Consider the following 16,576-nt stretch of genomic DNA (forward strand, 5'->3'; position numbering starts at 1 on the left):
AAATGCGGCACAAATGCAGCGCAAAAAAAATATATAAATATGGGCCTAAGGGTTAATGTTAGGGGAAAGTGTTAACGATGTATATAGAGATGGGAACTAGTTAAATATTAGGCTGATGGTTATAATTGAGTTATGGATTAACATGCTGCCATATTTTCAACACTATAGCATTCGTTATTATTGACTCTTCTTTATGATTTAAACAATGGAAAGAACAAGTTTTACTTTTGTTGGACCTGGCCCTTTTTGCAGTGTCATCCTCATATATTTTGCCTCCTTTCTCTTATGTTTTCGGACCAGTTTTTGTTGGCTTTTAGACTCTGGGCACTTTACCACTGCTAACCAGTGCTTAAGAGCATATGCTCTCTGTGTAAACTGTACTATTGAAAGGTTTATCTATGATTGGCATATTTGATTTACTAGTAAGCCCCTAGTAAAGTGCGCTTCAGGTGCCCAGAGGCTGTAAATCAAATGCTATTAGTGAGCCTGCAGCACTGATTGTGCCATCCACAGGAGTAGCCCTCTAAACATGGCCCAGACCTGCCACTGCAATGTCTGTGTGTGCAGTTTTAAACTGCCAGTTCGACTTGGTAAGTGTACCCAATGGCCAAGCCTAAACCTTCCCTTTTCATACATGTAAGGCACCCCTAAGGTAGGCCCTAGGTAGCCCTATGGACAGGGTGCAGTATATGTCGAACTTGGGACATGTACTGATGTGTTTTACATATCCTAACAGTGGAATACTGCCAAATTAGTTTTTCACTGTTGCAAGGCCTATCTCTTTCATAGGTTAACATGGGGGCTGCCTTTAAATATCCTTAAAGTGCAGTTTCCCTTTGAGATCAGATGGAAATATGGAGTTTTGGGTCTCTGAACTCACAATTTAAAAATACATCTATTAGTGAAATTGGTTTTTAGATTGCTAGTTTGAAAATGCCACTTTTAGAAAGTGGACATTTTCTTGCTTAAACCATTCTGTGACTTTGCCTGTTTGTGGATTCACTGTCTGGGTCAGACTGACAGTTGGGCTGAATCTCCTCTAGACAGTAACACAAAGGGAGTTGGGGTGTAGCCTTCATATCCTGATGAGCCATCTTGGCTAGAGTGGAGGAAGGAGTGGTCACTTACACCTGAATGGGCTATACCTGCCCTCACGCAATGTAGTCTCCAACCTCTTGGTGTGTGTCTGGGGCCCGGCTTCGGCAAGGCAGGATCTTGTAAACAACAGAGACTTTTCTTTGAAGTTTGGCAACTTCAAAGGCAGAAAGGGGTATAAGTATTGGACCTAACACCATAGACCTTAGATCACCCCAAGACTACTAGAAGGATTTAAGAGGTACCTCTGCTAGGAGAAGAGCTGAGGAGAAGTGCTGCCCTGCCTGTGACTGTGCTTTGTTGGGCTATCCTGCAGTTGCTGCTTCTGCCTGTGAAAGGGGGCGAAGGATGGACTCTGTTGTGAATTCCTTCTTGCAGATATCTCCAACCTTAAGGGCCATACCTTGGACCTCATATTTAGTAATATTTCTGATCTTACCTCTCTATCTCCTCTGCCTCTATTCTGGACAGATCATTCTCTTTTATCATTTGCTTTCCCTTATAATGCCCCTGGGGATCTTCAACCCAGTTCTATAACCTCTGGGCGTATCTGGTCGAAGTTGGTCTCTAGTGAATGGCACAATGCACTTTGTGCTTCCTTTATAACTAACAACTTTTCCGCTTCGATTGCTGCAGATTCTTTCGATGAGTGGATCTCTTCTTCCCTGGAATCTATTCTGCCTATTAAATCAAGAATAAAAAAATCATCTCATAAGGCCAAACCTTGGATTTCCCCTCTTTTACTAGATCTGAGAAAGAACTGTAAAAAGCTAGAGAGAATCTGGAGAAAGAATTATAGTCCCTCTGCCAAAGAAACCTATAGGCAATCTATTAGACTTTATCACCAAAATATTAAAGCAGCTCAGTCTACCTACTATGGAACTAAAATAGAAAAGTCCTCCGGATCACAGACAGAAATCTTTCAGATCTTTAAAGAACTCACCATAATCCCCATGCCCGCTTCTTCTATAGAGGCATCCACTAAACATAGTAACCGATTGGCAGCCCATTTTCAGGACAAGACCATCAAGATATACTCTGGGTTTCCTTCCTTTTCCCCTCAGGAACCCTCAGATGATCAGGCCACTGATCCCTCTCATTCAGGGATTTTATTAGCTGCTTTTTTTACCCCTTACAGATGCTCTAACATCTAATCTACTTCTTAACATTAAATCCGGTTCCCCCCTGGACCCCTCTCCTCCATCTATTCTCTTGCGGCCTTCAGACATCATTGTCCCACCTCTCACAAAAATACTAAACTATTCCCTTTCCTCAGGTTCTCTTCCTCAATGTTTTAAGCATGCAATTATTAAGCCCCTCCTAAAAAAGCCTAAGTTGGACCCCTCTTCTCTGGAAAACTACAGACCTATTGCTCTTCTCCCCATCTTATCTAAGATCCTGGAGAAACATGTGAATCATCAATTAAATAGTTATCTTGAGAGCCACAAGCTCTTACATCCTACCCAAATGGGTTTCAGAGGTCAACACAGTACTGAGTCGGCTCTCCTTACAGTGACCGAGTCTGCCCGTCAACTTCTGGATCAAAGGGGCCACACGGCCATTACCCTACTTGATCTTAGCGCAGCATTCGACACTGTGGATCATAACCTTCTCTGCTGCAGACTTTCTAAGATGGGGATAGGAGGCACGGCTCTCTCTTGGCTCTCCTCCTTCCTCATAGGAAGATATTTTCAAGTTAAGGACCGTTCCTTCCCATCTGATATTTTCGCAATGACGTGTGGAGTCCCTCAGGGCTCCTCCCTGAGTCTGACTCTTTTTAATATTTATTAATCACCGCTGTCTAAAGTGATTGCTCCCCATAACCTTTTTATGGTTACCTATGCTGATGATACCCAGCTAGTGGTATCCCTCTCCAGCACTGGGGATTCGTCCTCTGCGAATCTTTCCCGCTGTATGAAGGATATTGGTGATTGGATGATTCAATCCAAACTCAAATTCAACAACGGAAAATCAGAGGTAATGATTGTAGGTAATGGCCCCCCTGCTCTTCCTCTGACGTCTTACTCAGAGGTTTTTAATAATCTCCCTCCTCCCAAGGCGCATGTTAAAAGCCTTGGTTTCTGGCTTGACCCTCGCTTAACCATGGAACTTCAGGCCAATAAAGTGTCTTCCATGTGTTTTGGTCTCCTAAGAACTCTTAGGAAGATCTTTAATCTCTTACCTTTTACGGCCAGAAGAATCCTCATTCAAGCCTTGATTCTTTCCCGCCTTGACTATGGGAACTCTTTGCTTCTTAGTTCCCCTGACTATGTGATAAAGAAGCTGCAAATAGTGCAGAATGCAGCAGCCAGGCTCCTTACGAATTTACCTACACACCTCTCTGCAAAGCCGGCCCTTGCAGTACTTCACTGGCTTGCCATTAAGCTGCGTATTCATTTCAAAGCTCTGTGCATTACTCTTAGGGCCTTACATGATAAGGGTCTGCTTTTCTTCAGAAAACGGATCTCTATCTACACCCCTACCAGAAGTTTGAATTCATCCTTCATCCGGCATGTTTACATACCTCGGTTCAAGAGAGCCTGGGGAGGCAACTCTTTCTCCATCAAGGCTGCCTGCCTTTGGAATGCCCTCCCCTCCGAGCTCTGTCATGAACCTTCGGAGCGTCTTTTTAAGAAGAAGCTAAAAACCATCCTTTATTGTAGTTAACTTTTTTTCTTCTTATCCTTTTCTTTGTTTTCAGGAGTCGTTATATACCTTTAGCGCTGGGATGCCTTAGGGTAGCTACGCACTTTACAATTTCATAAAACTAAACTCTTAAAACTAAACTCGAGCTTGCTAGAGGGTGCCATTCCAGTTCCTGGGCCCCTGAGTGAATTTCTGGTGAAATCCTGTGAAACAACACCGGATGACACTGTGCGACATCATAAGGATGCCGTTGCACAGAACCCATGACGCCACCTTCATCTGAAGCTGTGGACCTCGCAGAAGCTCGACGACCCCAACAATATCACAGGCCCTGCATCACCAACGCCGCTGACTTCCCAGGAATGCGCAAGTTCGGGGTGTGGTAGCACCAACGTTCATGACACCCGACTCCGTTGCAGCACCTGTAACCCTGTGACAAGACCACAACCCTGTGAGGTCGCCCGCAACATCATGACTTTGCCAGACTTTGACTTTGCTGGAGGTGCCCAGGGATGGACTCCTAGCAACCAACACCACTACACCGCTCAGCAGCAAGGACCCAACCCCTCTTCATGACACCTCTGCTCTTTCACCTCGCAGCACCGGAACCAACGCCGCATCAGATCCACTGACTCCTCGCTCCCCGACTCCGTGCACCGGCCTGTTTTTCACACTTTTGCTAAGGTGTCCTGGGTGTCCGCGTGACTCCATAAATGGCGCCAGTGGCATAGCATTGTGGGAAATGACTCTGTCACGGCGCTGCTTAACATCAAATTGCAGCATTGGTGCTTCTAGGAACTATTTCGGTGTTTTTTATCGCTAAAGTCATATTTTTAATTCTGTATTGTGGATTTTTATCGTATTTGGTCTTGTTTACTTAGATACATATTTACTATTTTTCTAAACCTGTGTGGTGTCAATTTTGTAGTGTTTCACTGTATTAATGTGTGTGTTGGTACAAATACTTCACACACTGCTTCTGGATTAAGCCTTTCTGTTTGTGCCAAGCTACCAAGGGGGGGAGCGGGTGTTAATCAAGTGTGTTTCTCCTTTGCCCTGACTAGAGTGAGGTTCCTTGCTTGGACAGGGAGCAACCGGACTGCCAACCAGAGAACCCATTTCTAACAACTTCGGTAACTCCTTTTCTGGTACAGAAGGCTGTATCTAACTGCAGATTCACCACAGTGTGGTTTTCCCCAGGTGTTAGACTGAATTCTGAAACTTTAATAGCAATTCCCTTATGCAACAACAGGTGGCTCTGTGTCAGGTCCGTCGGTTCCATATGTGATGTCAGGTCACTTTGAAACAACCATCTCCACACGGTGACATCAGTTTATTTCTGATCTCAATTTGCACCATCGGACGTGGAGCGTCAAAGTAGTGGAAACCTCTCGAAACTTCACCTACTTTAAAGAGGGCATCAGCTATAAATATTGGCCCTCAGTCCACAACTTTTCAGTACACCTCTAGACGTATGGAAGACTCAGAAGGATTGCTGTTGTGCTTTGCTGCCAAAACAACTGTTGTTCTGATTCCCTGCTGCGCTGCCCTGCTTCCCTCCTGCCTGAGTGAGAAGGACTAGAGCTGCAGCTTGAACCCAGGCCCACCAGAGTGATTCCAAGGTCTAGTTGACCAGCCTACTGATCAGAAACCTCAGTGACAGAACAGGCTTCCTCTGTCTTGAATACAGCACCTGGATTATGGATCAAATGGAGCATGCCCTGCAAGAAGAAATATGAACTATGGAAGCAGGCGAATGGCCCATTAAATCTGGAAAGTGAGAAAAGCAGAACTAGTGACCGGTGAGCAAACATGGTAAGGAGCTTACATGATTTGCTATGCAGCTCAACGCACCAAGGGCTGGCAGGAATTAAAAGGCAAAAAACTGACAGATTCTCAACAACTAGGGAATATAGTCAGTGTAGGAGGAAATGCAGGCGGGCAGATGAGTACTGCAGAAAGGAACAAAACCCCAGAAGCGGAAGCTCTTCGGAGGTTGGCGATGAGAGACTACAAAAAAGTAATATGGGAGTTGAAACAAAAGGAGATCGAAGAATGCTGGATCCATCTGCATGCACTATTACCACCGAGCAAAAGCAAAGAATTCTGGGACTATGTCCACTCGCTGCTCCATGCTACAACAAGCAAAGATAATGCGATATCAGCCAGCTTGTGGGAAACCTACGTGGGCAATCTTTGCATGGATGCAGATCATACCACAGCAATGAGCACCAAGTCGTGGCAACAGGACCTGGAGGGCCTAGTAGATACGGCACTAGTGACTACAGTCAAATCAGTGTAAACAGTGATCGGTAACATTAGGAGAGATGGAGCTCCGGGATGGAATGGCCTCCCAGGGAGCATATTCAGAGATTACCAAGATTTTTGGGCTGAACCCCTGACCACTCTTTTTGACCACTGTTTACATCATTCTCCGTTCCCAGAGGCATGGAAAGGTTCAATATCGCACCAAATCCATAAAAAAGGTGACTTCCCTATCTCAGAAAATGATAGGCTAATAGCCCATGTGGATGGCAAAGCCTATTCAAGGGTGCGGCTACAAGAGCTGGAAAGATAGATTTTAGAGAACAATATTATACCACATATCAAACTGGCTTCAGACCTCGTTCTTCCTCCTTAGATAACATGCTAGATCTTTCATACCTAGGTCAGAAAGCACTGAAACCATCTGCTCAGCCACTATTTGCTTGCTTCATTGACTATAGTGTGGCCTTTAATAGCGCGGTGCGCCACATCCTCTGGAAGAAGCTGGCGGCATGGGGAATACCAGGGGCTCTGCTAGCTTCCATGATCGCCCTATACTCCGATACCTGGGTGAGAATCAAGATCACAAAATCACATGTGACTTGGAACATTTACACCAACAAAGGCTTAAAACAAAGCTGTGTTATTACTCCTATCCTTTTTAACTTGTACACGTCAGACCTGGGAGCCGAATTGCTTAGAGGAAACACTTTTCCCTCAAAATTGGGTAAGACAGCACTCCCCATAATACATAATACTTCTAGTGCACTTTGCTAAGGACATACTAGTAAATCAAATATGCCAATCATGGATAAGCCAATGTACACATACAATTTATACAGGGAACACTTGCACTTTAGCACTGGTCAGCGGTAGTAAAGTGTTGAGGAGGTGAGACTTCACTAGAGCCGATGCAGTGTTGATTCCTTAATACCACCAGGGAGGTGAGGAATTGGCTCCTTACTGCCAGGCAGGGGATGTGAGGCGTCAGTTCCTGATGGTTGCAGGGTAGGTGATGTGGTGTCGGTGGTGAGGCGTCGGTTTCTTATGACAAGGCAGGGTCAATGAATCCAGCAAGTCAAGATGCAAGGCGTAAACTTTGCGGTGTCACAATCACACCACGGGCCACATGTGCTGCAGCAGAGTCAGATGTCACGGTCGTCAGTGACTCAGCACTCAGGATGCATGCTGTGGCACGACTTTGGAGGCACTGTAGCAGCGCCGGGCCTGTGTTGCAGGTCGCGGTCATTGCAATCGGTTGGGACCATAGCTCCAGTGCAGACAGTGGCACGGAATCAGACAGCAGCGCTAATCCAGTCAGTCTGGAGTTGATGTGCTTAGTTTCTTTGCACCAGAGCTCATGTCCAAGGGCTCTGATTGGATTTGGCACCACTTGACAAGTCAGGATTCTCAGCAAGAAAGACCAGGCACTGGCAGGTAAAGACATTTATTACCCTGAGACTTCTTAACAGGAGGCAAGCTCAGTTCAAGCCCTTGGAGAACCTTGCAAAGCAGGATGTACTAAGCAAAGTCCAGTCCTTTCACTCCCTGGACAGAAGCAGCAAGCAGCAGGCCAGCACAACAAAGCAGCAGGCAGAGAGGCAGTCTCTCTACAGCATACAGCTCTTCTTTGTGGCAGAATGTGCTCACTCCAGAAGTGTTTTAACTCTGTGGTGTCAGAGGTCCATACTTAAACTCATTTCTGTCTTTGAAGTGGCCAAACTTCAAAGGGAAGTCTTTGTAGTGTACAAAACCCTGCCTTTCCTGCCCTGGCCCAAGACACACTCCAGGGGATTGGTGACTGCTTTGTGTAAGGACAGGCACAGCCCTTTTCAGGTGCAAGTGTCAGATCCTCCCACTACTCTAGCTCAGGAAGACCCATCAGTCTGGTTATGGGCCACCAGAATATGCAGGGCACACCTCAACTCTCTTTGTGTGACTGTCTAGAATGAATGCACAAACAGCCTAACCGTCATCCTGACCCAGACATGTATTCCACAGACAGATAGAGGCACAGAATGGTTAAGCAAGAAAATGCCCACTTTCTGAAAGTGACATTTTCAAACCTATAATTCAAAAACCAACTTCACCAAAAGATGTATTTTTAAATTGTGAGTTCAGAGGCCCCAAAACCCATATCTCCATCTGCTCCCAATGGGAAATTACTAAGAAGTTATTTCAAGGCAATCCCTATGTTACCCTATGGAACAGACAGGTCTTGCAATAGTGAAAACCAAATTTAGCAGTATTTCACTATCTGGACATGTAAAATACACTACTGCATGTCCTACCTTTTAAATACACAGCACCCTGCCCACGGGGCTGCCTTACGCTTACTTTAGAGGTGACTTACAAGTAAATAAAAGGGAAGATTTGGGCCTGGCAAGTGGGTGCACTTCACAGCACTGCAATGGCATGCCTGAAACATGTTTTCAGGGCTACTCATGTGAATGGCACAGTAAGTGCTGTAGCCCCACTAGTAGCATTTGATTTACAGGACCTAGGCACACCTGGTGCACTATACTAGGGACTTACTAGTAAATAAAATATGCCAATCATGGAGAAACCAATCACCAATACAATTTAGACAGAGAGCATTTGCACTTTAACACTGGTTAGACGTGGTAAAGTGCCCAGAGTCCTAAAGCCAACAAAGATAGGTCAGAAAAAATTAGGAGGAATAAGCCAAAAAGTCTGGGGATAACCCTGCAAAAAAGGCCAGGTCCAAAAGAGTGCTTTTTTTTTGGTTTCCAGTGTTTAGATTCTCATGAGAGAGTTCACATCACAACCGCCATCTTGGTTTGCCCGCCCTTTAAATGCAGCCACGTCCTTCTGCCAAATGCAGATTAATGAGGATCCTGCAGGCTGTAGTTCATCTCGGGAGCTTCTTCAGCAACCAAAGCCCCAGAGACTTGAGTGCAAGACTGCAGTAGATCTTCCTTGTCATCGGAGCAGGTAAGGAAGCTCCTCCATTTGTTGTGCTCTTTGTGCTCCATGCAGCAGTGAATTGACAGAAAGGCTTACAGTGCATGACACTTTGTCTACCATTCTCAGTGACAACACATGGCCCAGGCACAGTGAGCCTTGATTTTGGAGTGCATTTGTGTCAGTTAAAACTCAGTTGTAGAAACCATATCAGCAGTATTGCCTGAGCGTGAACGTGTATCTTTGGCACTTGCAGTAAAAACGCTTTCTGAATATCTATGTGTGTATTTGGCAACTAGGAGAACTTTCAGGTGATTGCAGGAAAGAAGCCTTAAGACTGGAAAAACATATAAAGGCATGGCATTCATAGACTTTTGAGTTATGAAAATATATAATGAACAGTCGGTTTAAAGGAACACTGAAAACTCTATCTGAAGTTTTCTCCAGAAATAATAAATCCCCATTATGTACAGCATTTCAACAACTGACTAATTCACGAGAATTTATTTTACAGGTAATTATAGTGACGTTATTATTTTGTTGTGAACTGTCTAGAATAACTACGTTGTTCCAAATCATAAACTTAGCAATGATAATGATTTAGATCCCCAATTCCAGGTCTCCCTCCCCGCAGTACCCTTCCTAATTTTCTTTTGCTCATTCGGTCATTCTGATCTTCTGTTGACTATATCTCAGAGTCGGAGCTGCCAGAAGGTGAGCCTCTCGAGGGTAGTGCTCCTGAGAAACCAACAGATTTCTGACAATTTGTGCTTACTGCACCACAAATACTTCCCACAATTTCAGCACTACTAACACTTCACTTATTTCTAGGCTTTGTCTCCCATACAGGATCATTTAGGTGTTCCACATGATAAATCTTTGGGAAAATCACACTTAAATAGCATGTACCATACCATTCCTTGGGGAGTTTGAAATATGCACGATCCCCCCAAATAAAATAAACTCCAGGAATGGCGGGATCACGTCCTCCCAAAAATGCAAGCTATAAATCTCCATATTTAAAATCATGATTACACTCAGTCTTACCCATGTACGTTTATTAAGGGAAGACTCTTTTCTACTCACACATAATTTCCCTTTGTGCTGCCAATCTAAGAGTAGTGCTGGCATATCTCCTAAGTCTTGATTTTTTGCTTCTTTCTCATCGCACCCCACACTGGTTTTTCCCTTTCATCCATTATTCTCTTCCTGTCTTTTATTAAATCAAAATATTTCTTCTCAACTTCAGTTAGAGAACATGTCAAATAGTGTCTATGAGAGCATAAGCCTTGACCAGTGTCATGATTGGTTTAAGGAAACTGCCAACTGTCTCCATTGTCTTAACACGAAAGTGATGATTCAAATGTTGCAACAAAGGAACTTCACTAAACACAACATCATAATTTGGAAAATAGTACTGGAAATGTATTGTCCCATTAAACAGACTCTACACTGGACTACACCTAACACATATGTAAGAGGAATATAGTTCTAGGTAATTATCTCTGAAGCTGGCACAGGTAACTGCATGCAGACGCCATAGTTCTTTGCATGCATAGTGTCAACATATTTATAAAGCAGTTTAACCCGTTCTGTGCCTTGGATGAGGTGACCTCGTCCAAGGCTACAGTTCCCGTGTGCCTTGGACGAGGTCACCTCGTCCAAGGCACGGGAACTTGGGGGAGCGCTAGCGCGCCCCCCCTGTGCACTACCCCCAAGGCGGGATGGAAGGGGAAGACCTTCCCCTTACACCCCCGACCCCCCCCGGCAATCTGATGACAGCGCGCACACAGCGCACCGACGTCATCAAGTGTTGCCAGGACGAGCTGGAAGCCATTTGCTTCCAGCGCGTCGAGGGGAAAGGAACTCAACAGGTGAGTCCTTTCCGTGCCTGTTTTCACTAGATTCCTGCTCCACAATCACCACTAGCCACCAGGGATTTTTCAAGGTCTGTTTCTTTTGAGGGCGAGCCCTGGGGGGCTATTTTTTAGTATTTCGACCCCCCTGGGGGCAGATCGCCGATTTTTCACCGGATCTGCCCCCGGGGGGGGGGGGGGGTAGGGTGGGGGCAAAATCCACTAGACACCAGGGATTTTGTTTTTATTGTATTTTTTGGGGGCGACCCCTTGGGCAAGGGTCGCCCCCCCCCCGGGGCTCCATTTTATTTAGTGTTTCGCCCCACCCCTGGTGGCAGATCGCCGATTTCTCGCCCGCTCTGCCCCCAGGGGGGTGCGAAATCCACTAGACACCAGGGATTTCTTTTTAAATAAATGTATCTTTTGGGGGCTATTTTTTTTAGTATTTCGCTCCCCCGGGGAAGATCGCTGATTTTTTGGCCGATCTGCCCCCAAGGGGGGGGGGGGGGCGAAATCCACTAGACACCAGGGATTTTGTTTTTATTGTTTATTTTGGGGGCAAGCCCTTGGGCAAGGGTCGCTCCCCTGGGGGGCTATTTTTGCCCCCCCCCCCCAATGGCAGACCAGCCATTTTTGGACGATCTGGCCCCCGGGGGGGTGGAAGCACACTAGGCGCCAGGGATTGTGTGGTGTGTGTGTTTGGGGGCACCAGGGGTTGTGTGGTGTGTGTGTTTGGGGGCACCCCTTGGGCAACGGTCGCCCCCCCAAAGTGGGGACAGTTCGTATTGGCCATCTCTGCCCCCTTTTGGGGGCAGATGGGCCTATTTTTGTAGGCCCGTCTGCCCCCAAGGAGGGCAGAAACCACCAATACGCCAGGGATTTTTTTTTTGTTCCCTTTTTTTTTTTGTGCTGGGGGTGCCCCCTTTGGGAAGGGTCGCCCCCTAAAGGGGGCACGGAGGTGTTGCCCATTTCTGCCCCCCTTGGGGGCAGATTGGCCAATTTTTGTACGCCCATCTGCCACTGAGGGGGGGAGGATCCACTTAGGTACCAGGGACAACTTCTAAGTTCTTGGTGGTGGGGTGTTTGTCAACTGGCAAAGTATTTGTATTTGTGATTATAACAATTTATTTCTTCTTTTTCTTCTAGTTCAACGCTTTTGGTTCCTTTGCTGTGGATCCTTGCGGTTTTGGGAGTAGTTGTCCTGCGGTTTGGATAGTTGCATGTTTTAGGTAAGTGAAAGCAATTTACTCCAAAGGAGTATTGTTGACATGCATGAATGACATGTTTGTAGGTGGTGTACTAAATGCAGTATTGTGTGTTTTAAATTGTCCTTAGATTTGAGCACAATGATATTTGTGTTGTCATATGTCTAATTTGCTTTTTTCTTTTTTCTTTTTAGTGGAATATCATTGGTGATTGCTGTGTCTGTGCAGAGTAGTTGCTTGGTGAGTAGCTTTTTCAGGCAAGTGAGTGGTATAGTTTTTTTAGTACATAACTCTTTGTGATAAAGCTACACTTTGTTTATTACTTATTTTAGTGCTAGTTGTTGTTGGCAATCCATTTGTTGTTAGTGAGGATCATGGCTAGCCGCAGAGTGACCACTCAGCAGGTTGTTCGCATGCTCTTTGAGTCGTCTTCAGACCATGATTACGACACTGACTCTGCATCTGAGGCAGAGGAGGAAGCAGGAGATTCTGGGAGTGAGTTTTCTGTCCAAGAGTATTCTTCTGATGAGGAAGCTACTCTCAGTGCAGATGAAGGGCCTGTGTTAGAGGAGGACATTGATGTGCCAAGAGTGCAGCAGCCTGGGGCTGAAGGGTTTCCCATTAGAAGACCTGACACCTGGATTGCCCCAAACATGGAGAAGCCACAGTTACCTGCATTTACTGGTCTCCCAGGGTGTAGAGTTAATACGGAAAACATTTTGCCTGTCCATTTCTTTCACTTGTTTATGGACGATGTATTTTTGGAAGAGATTGTGGAGCAGACAAATGTGTATGCAGAGCAATATTTGCGGGACAACGCTGCCAGACTTAAGCCTCAGTCTAGAGCTACTCAGTGGGTTCCCACATATCTGGAAGAGATGAAAAAGTTTTTAGGTTTGTCTTTTTTGATGGGGTTGATCAGGAAGCCATCTCTGGCTTCTTATTGATCTACTAGTCCCTTGATGGCAACGGCTATATTTCCTGCAACTATGACAAGTAATCGGTATTTGCTTCTTCTTCGTATGCTGCATTTTGTAGACAATGCTTTAGCCTTGCCACGAGATCACCCTGATTGTGACCGTCTTTTTAAGATTAGGCCTGTCCTTGATCATTTTGTGGATCGTTTTTCAGAGGTCTATGTTCCAGGCAAAGAGATAAGTGTGGACGAGTCTTTGGTCCTTTTCAAGGGGCGTTTAGTTTTTAAGCAGTACATTCCTAGTAAGAGGGCACGGTATGGGATTAAAATGTATCTGCTGTCAGAAAGCAGTACAGGATATGTGTATAATTTCCGGGTCTACACTGGTAGGGATTCCAGTATTGACCCTACTGGTTGTCCGGCCACTTTTGGAGTTAGTGAAAAAATTGTGTGGGAACTTGCTAGACGGCTGTTTAACAAAGGTCACCATTTGTACGTAGATAATTTCTACACTGGAGTGCTGTTGTTCAGGGAGTTGTTTAGAGTGGGCACTGTTGCTTGTGGCACAATCCGTTCTAATCGGAAAGGCTATCCAAGGGAGATTGTCTGTAAAAAACTTGAGAGGGGACAGTGCAGTGCCTTGCGGAATAATGAGCTGCTAGCTATGAAATTTTCAGACAGGAGGGATGTGTACATGCTATCTACCATCCATGATGAGAGTACTTCCCCTGTGACTGTTTGGGGTCAGGTTGCGGAAGTGCGCAAACCTGCGTGCATTTTGGACTACAATAGGCACATGGGTGGTGTTGATAGAGTAGATCAGAGGTTGGAACCTTACACTGCTCTTTGTAAGTCTTACGTGTGGTGTAAAAAGTTGGCCCTACATTTATTTCATTTGGCAACTTTTAATGCCTTTATTGTATACAAGGATTTTTCACCTGAGTCAAGGATGACATTTGTTAAATTTCAGGAGTCGGTGATAGAAAGCCTTATTGTGGTGGAACCGGCAAGAGTTCCTAGAGTAGAAGTGGTGGAAGATGTGGCTAGATTGAAAGATCGGCACTTTCCAGATCACATTCCTCCCACTCCCAAAAAAGACTTGCCCACAAAGAAATGTAGAGTATGTGCCCGGAGATTAATCCGGAGGGAGAGCCGGATGTACTGCCCCGAATGCCCTTCAAAGCCTGGGCTGTGTGTGCCCAGCTGTTATAGAAGTTACCACACAAAGAAAAACTTCTGGGAAATACCGTGAGCGTAAGCTGTCTGTTTTATATTTTCATAGGTTTCACGGTTGGCATCTCTGTCATATATTTAGTTAGAGCTTTTGTGTCTGTAGTTGTGTGCTTATTTTATAATTAGTTAGTGGTTTCTTTGTTGTTTATAAACAAAAAAAAGTGATGGCGGTGTGCGTGGGGTGGCGCTTGGCTGGCAGAGTGCTTGGGATGGCGCTTGGCTGGCGGTGTGCGTGGGGTGGCGCTTGGCTGGCGGTGTGCGTGGGGTGGGGCTTGGAAGGCGCTGTGCTTGTGGGGGGGCTTGGCTGGCGGTGTGCTTGGGGTGGCGCTTGGCTGGCGGTGTGCTTGGGGTGGCGCTTGGCTGGCGGTGTGCTTGGGGTGGCGCTGGGCTGGTGGTGTGCGTGGGGTGGCGCTTGGCTGGCGGTGTGCGTGGGGTGGGGCTTGGAAGGCGGTGTGCTTGGGGTGGGGCTTGGCTGGCGGTGTGCTTGGGGTGGCGCTTGGCTGGCGGTGCCAGCCAAACGCCAGTCCACACTCCCATCAGCTGGTGTGATTCTTGTATCAGGCATGTGGGCGTATGTAAGTGATGGGCCCTTGAGTTGCGCGGTCTGTCGATGTGAGTGTTGTAATGTGCTGGGCCCGTGGCTGGCGGTGTGAATGGTCTTGTGCGTGTCATGTATGAAAGGTGTGAGAATGGACTGTAAAGCGGTTGGTGTCTTGTCGCGGCTTTACAGCTCACGAGCTCTGAGTCATTGGTTCAGTTTTTTGCCTTTCAGTTATTAACAGTGCATTTCATTTTTGTGAAATCTCTTGTTAATAAAATTTGATCCACTGAACCATCACTCACCCTCGTGCCAAATCCAACCAGTATGTGTGGTAAAAATGACAAAACCTGCTCCGCTGTAATCAGGCGTCGCAGCACACCTGTGACACGCTAGGTGCCTCGGGTGGGACCCCGATGATGAAGCATGCCACCAACTTGGTTGGTGGGTGAGGGGTCTTTTTCACATAACCTAAGTGCGTTTCTTTTCACAATTTTAGCGTTTGGCACATCACGGATGTATGTGGACACATCAAAATGATATATTACAAAACTACCTGTGTTTGGGGGGGAGGGGGCACCTATGTTTTTGGTCCTGGGTGCGGCCTTCATCTAGGGAAACCTACCAAACCCAGATTTTTTTTTAAACTAGACACCCCAAGGAGTCCAGGGAGGTGTGGCTTGCGTGGCTCCCCCAACATTTTCTTACCCAGACTCCTCTGTAAACCTCAAAATTTGCTTAAAAAAGCTAATTTTCCTGACTTTTCTTAGTAGGATCACCACTCCAGCACAGAATTCCTACTCCCCAGTTTTCCCCTCAGTCTCCCAAGTAAAATGACACCTCACTTATGTGGGTCCCCAAAGCAGAGTCAGTCTAAAGATGTATAAAAGAATATGTCCTTATAAACTTGCTGTGCTATCCCCTCTATCTCTACAAGTTTTGGGCCTTATTCTGTTGCAGGCACATGGCCCACCCACACAAGTGAGGTATCATTTTTATCGGGAGACTTGGGGGAACGCTGGGTGGAAGGAAATTTGTGCCTCCTCTCTGATTCCAGAACTTTCTGCCACAGAAATGTGAGGAACATGTGTTTTTTTTAGCCACATTTTGAGGTTTGCCAAGGATTCTGGGTAACAGAACCTGGTCAGAGCCCCACAAGTCACCCCATCTTGGATTCCCCTAGGTCTCTAGTTTTCAAAAATGCACAGTTTTGTTAGGTTTCTCTAGGTGCCGGCTGAGCTACAGGCCAAAATCCACAGGTAAGCACTGTTTTCTGTGAAAAAATTTGATGTGTCCGCGTTGTGTTTTGGGCCATTTCCTGTTGCGGACGCTAGGCCTAACCACACAAGTGAGGTATCATTTTTATCGGGAGACTTGGGGGAACGCTGGGTGGAAGGAAATTTGTGCCTCCTCTCAGATTCCAGAACTTTCTGTCACCATAATGTGAGGAACATTTGAGGTTTGCAAAGGATTCTGGGTAACAGAACCTGGTCAGAGCCCCACAAGTCACCACATCTTGGATTCCCCTAGGTCTCTAGTTTTCAAAAATGCACAGGATTGGTAGGTTTCCCTAGGTGCTGGCTGAGCTAGAGGCCAAAGTCTACAGGTAGGCACTTTGCAAAAAACAGCTCTGTTTTCTGTCAAAAAATGGGATGTGTCCAGGTTGCGCTTTGGGGCATTTCCTGTCGCGGGCGCTAGGCCTTCCAACACAAGTGAGGTATCATTTTTATCGGGAGACTTGGGGAAACGCTGGGTGGAAGGGAATTTGTGGCTCCTCTCAGATTCCAGAACTTTCTGTCACCATAATGTGAGGAAAATGTGTTTTTTTAGCCAATTTTTGAGGTTTGCAAAGGATTCTGGGTAACAGAACCTGGTCAGAGCCCCACAAGTCACCCCA

The sequence above is a fragment of the Pleurodeles waltl genome, chromosome 3_1, assembly GCF_031143425.1.
Source record: "Pleurodeles waltl isolate 20211129_DDA chromosome 3_1, aPleWal1.hap1.20221129, whole genome shotgun sequence".
Taxonomy (NCBI): domain Eukaryota; kingdom Metazoa; phylum Chordata; class Amphibia; order Caudata; family Salamandridae; genus Pleurodeles; species Pleurodeles waltl.